This window comes from Euprymna scolopes, chromosome 27 (genome assembly GCF_053919585.1).
Source record: "Euprymna scolopes isolate OS-2025 chromosome 27, ASM5391958v1, whole genome shotgun sequence".
Taxonomy (NCBI): Eukaryota; Metazoa; Mollusca; class Cephalopoda; order Sepiida; family Sepiolidae; genus Euprymna; species Euprymna scolopes.
The window spans coordinates 77,340,475-77,345,474 of record NC_136508.1 but is presented as its reverse complement, the minus strand read 5'-3'; the positions used below and the strand labels follow the sequence as shown (position 1 = coordinate 77,345,474).

General features: G+C 33.9%; 1 long non-coding RNA gene across 1 annotated transcript in view; it reads right to left on the bottom strand.

Moving 5' to 3' along the window:
- Positions 1-5,000, bottom strand: part of LOC145248924 (uncharacterized) — a 355,269-nt gene that overhangs the window by 117,514 nt on the left and 232,755 nt on the right. The window contains exon 3 of the long non-coding RNA XR_013863432.1: positions 723-755. This is a non-coding gene — a long non-coding RNA (uncharacterized LOC145248924). The remainder of the gene's footprint in view (positions 1-722; positions 756-5,000) is intronic.

Genomic DNA, 5,000 nt, shown 5'->3' with positions numbered 1-5,000 from the left:
TGTTTTCAATGAGATCTTTGATGACCTGTGTGAAAGCTCCTTCTGAGCCAATAATAATAGTAAGAGGAGAGACTAGAATCAAAGGGATGGCTGATAAGATACAACTGATCACAGTGATGAAAACGGATGAAATATTAAGGAAAAACCCTTGAATGATCTACAGGTACAAACTGAACATACAGAAAGTGCTATATAGATGTAAAACACAAAGGAATATCACATGGAATCATGAAACCTGAAACTTTATAATTGTAAGTTAATCCCCTGCGCCCTTATCTTCATCCCAATTTTGTTTTTCGTGTGTGTGTCACCAAAAACTGACGCCACATCAAATAAGCGAGGAGAGTCAAGGATGGAAACCCCGAGGATAGAAAGCACTAGCCAGACCATATGCTGGATGAGAGCAAAAAGGACTGGGACCTTGGGAATGTTTTTTGCCACCCAAATTCCATTGAAGACCAATGGTCGGCCCCAACGAGAAATCAATGGTAAGCGGCTGTTACAATAACGCAAATTCATCTACAATGGTTATCGAAATATGTGGACAGTACTGGAAATTTGGGGAGACTTGTTGTCACTCAGACTCTAGAGAACATCGCAAGTTGTTCTCAAAGAGAAATCTTTGATGATGGCCTGTGTGAGTATTCCTAGTGAGTAAATAATAATAATAATAATAATAATAATAATAATAATAATAATAATAAAAGTAATAAAATACTTACATAATCAATGAATAATAATCAGTCCTAGGCAAACTGCAATAGAAATAGAACACAGAATATAGAAAGAATATAATACAAGCCCAAGGGAACTGAAACTATTGTAAGTCCCGCCCCTCACCCAAGAAAAACAAAATTAAACAGCACACACACACATATACCAACAAGGACTGACTCCACAAAAATTTATCGAGAAGGGTTACAGTGGAGACACCCACGAGAAGAGTACTCGAACCTTGGCGTGGTTATTTGACACTTAAACTTGAGGGAAAATCAATTGCCGTTGATAGCGAGACATCAATGGTAAACAGTTGTTGCGAAAATCTACTAGAAATCTGTGGTGCCATGTTGTCACTCAAACTCCAGGGAATTCTACTTGCTGTTTTCAGCGTTCTCATTCCACGTGACCCAAATTACTCTCCATAGAATTTAGCTTGTCAATGGCCTCAAAAACACCTCATTTACGGATATTGACCATGTGCGACTATTATGTTCCTTACCTCGCCAGTTTCTCTCAGTTCACCGTTCATGTGACTCATACCCGAAGATGATACGATGACAAATCGAAAACGTTCGTGATACATATTGGACATATATTTACTTTTAATTCATTTTCACATAAAAATTATATTAGGAAGAATCTAAAATTTAAAAAGTTATAATTAAACAGAAGCTCTCTGGTGATTTGTAATAATGTTTGTTGACATGAAAAAATGCTGCCTAAATAAATACAACAACATGAATATATATATATATATATATATATATATATATATATATATATATGTATATATATATATATATATATATATATATATATATATATATATATATATATATATATATATATATATATAATAAGTTATAAAATATATGTGGCGATTAAGCTACACTGGATATTCCGCATTTCATCCACTCTAGGACTCTTTAGGCGTATGCTTAGAGTCAGGCTTAGAGTCCGAGAGTGGATTAAACGCGGAATATTCAGTGGTAGCTTAATCGCCATATATATTTTATAACTTACTAACTAGCTCTACCTACGTATTGAGCACTTTTGAAGTAAATACTTAAAGTTTACGCATAAATTTATACTTTCGTATATTAATTTTATGTGAGTAAATGAAGTAGTTTTATATATATATATATATATATATATATATATATATATATATATATATAAACTCTTTTTGTGAAACAAAAGGCTTATTCACTAGGTGAAAAAATCGACCAATAAACTAATTAATGAAAAAGTAATCTGTTAAGCCACAGGAAAATTTTGGAATCCAAGTGTGAAACCGCGACGCCATAAAAAAATAATACAACATTGTTGGTTTTGTTACAGTAAAAACTGATATTCCTATAAAACGTTTTTGCTAGGTGCAATATTCCAATGTTTTTGTTGTAGTCTCCGTTACCAGTATTGATTCCTACATGCAAGTAAGATGCGTGCAATACGATTTTGTAAGCCATCATGTTTTTGATACACAAAAAATAACCAAATTCTGTCAAGAAATATTTACTTCATTGATTATATACAATGTGTCTTAATAAAATGTATACACTCTTTAAATTATCTCCTCCTCCTCCTCCTCCTCCTCCTCCTCCTCATCATCATCATCATCATCATCATCATCATCATCATGCAGTCCGTCAGCCCTGGCGATGACTAGTCGGGGCCTTAGTGCTTTATCCTTCGGTACAGGACTTTCCATCTTGGCTCCTAACTTGCTTGCGCAGTTTAGGTGTAGTATCTGTTGCGCATCAGATAAACACCCTCTGAACCTCAAATGCTCATTTCCAGTGGAGCGAACCCGCGACGACTTGCAGCAGAAAAGGCTGCAAATTCTGGCCGAAAGTAATCTCTATCATGTCCGCTACTACGCCTTTTCTTTCTGAATAAGGTTCCATAGCTTTTTAAGGAAAACTGCAAAGCAGCAGTAGGAGTTGAACTCAGAGTTCCCATCTCTTAGCCTTTTTCTGTGATAATTATCTCAACTTGCTACATGAATACGCTATACCACGCCCCCAAGAGATGTTTAGGAATAAAGAATGGAGCACTTCCCCATTATCATCATGACGTAAGAGCATATCTTGATAGTCATCTGCGAAACAGATAGTTAGGACGAAGAGAAAGTATTGTCAATGCTCATCGGATTTGACCTCCACCTCCAATAGATTTTGTTCACCCTACAATGAATGAGTTGAAAGTAACCATTGAAAGAAGATGTGTCAACATACCAATTGGACTGATTAGGAACGTTTTCGATTCAATCAGTGAGCGTTGTCAGCTGTTCATGGACTACAATGGCCAATAATTTAAACACTTTCAATAATTAGCTGGTTTCTATATTTGTTCACAGTATTTTGATGTATGAAACTTTTCTTTCTTATAATAAATGTTGGTCTTATGGTCATTTAAAGGGTGTATACATTTTATTGGGCTACCCTGTAGAAAGAAAAAAAGGGACATACATTTTTAAAATTGTATATAGATAAAAAATAAAACATTTATATATATATACATGTATCTACAACATATATATATATATTGGTGATACATGTATATATATACATATATATAATTTGGTGATACATGTATATATATATATATATATAATTTGGTGACACATGTATATATATATATATATATATATATATATATATATATATATATATATATATATATATACACAACCTAACAACCTAATACATAATTTACTGACTGAATCGAGAAAAATGCTCGACAGATAGAAAACTTAGGAAGAAAAAAACTCTGTCGCATGAAATCACACTACCGTGATAACGACTTGCTGCCAATATATATATATATATATATATATATATATATATATATATATATATATATATATATATAATTTATATTTTAAAACATAAAAAATTGTAACTGATCCCCCCTCCTGCCTTACCCTCCTTCCTCACCTTACCCCCTCTCTTTTCTTTACCATCCTCTCTCCACCTCCTCCTCCCTATATCCATATATCTCCACCCACGTCTACCTGAATCTGCTACCCCCCACACAAAATACAATCTAATGTATTTTAGCCTGTAAAACTGAAATATTGTTGATACCCGTCTCCCTCCCTCTCATTATCTTCTACCCCCTCTCTCTTTTTTCTCGTGTTGCTTCTAAAACACTTCTTCCAAATACTAACAATCATTTCTGTAAGGTCTGACGAGGCTGTTGGACCGTAAACATGGTCCAACATCCGAAACATATGTAACCAAACAGATAAAACGGTAATAAAAAAATAAAACACATATTTGCTCTGCAATAGTATTGAGCACTCTCTTCAGGTTTTTACTAATTACCAGTTTTACCATATATATATATATATATATATATATATATATATATATATATGCGAAAGGTTTATTTTATGTTATTTTGTGTTTTGAACACTGTGTCGTGTGTGTTAATGACATGTGATCGTCTCTGACAATCATTTAAATAGACTAAAGACAAATATATTTCTTTATGCGTTGCGAAACGCGCGTAAGACTATAAATACCTTTGCAGAAATACATTAAAATGAAATTTAAAAAAATATTATTGTTAACTAGTTCTTTCCTTTGGCCACTAAAATGCAATTAGCCAACAAACACACACACACATATATATATATATATATATATATATATATATATATATATATATATATATATATAGCCAGTAGAGTTTAGTTTCCTAGAAGTACATCCAATGAAACAACATGTGTCTACCAAAGAGTGCTCAATGAGTTATCAACGATAATGCTTGGGCTGAAGACGTAATCCTCCCAACGCGTAGCCATCAATGTTTGTATAAATAAATTTAATATATATATATATATATATATATATATTTATTCAATTTTCACCCCAAACAAGGCACAGTGCCACTTTGAAGCAGGGGGCTACTATTAGGGAATTAATTAGCGGGGTCATTATGAAGGGAGAAGAGTAGAAAGATGTTTGTTAACATTACACTTGAATTTCTGCATATCATTGTAGTTGGGAAAGCAGAATCCCGGAAGGGAGTTCCAAAGACCCGCAGTTCTGGGGAAGAAACTATTGGAGTAAAAGGCTTTCTTGCACCTAGGGATCTCCACTGTAAAGGGATGAGACTTAGTAGCTTGTCGGGTTTGTCGGGGGTAGTTACGTCGGGGAGGTACAAGTGTTTGCAGTTCGTCAGAGCATTCACCATTAAAGTATTTGTAGAACAGGCAGAGGGATGCAACATCTCGTCGATGGGACAGAGGTTGAAGCCTAGATGACAGTTCA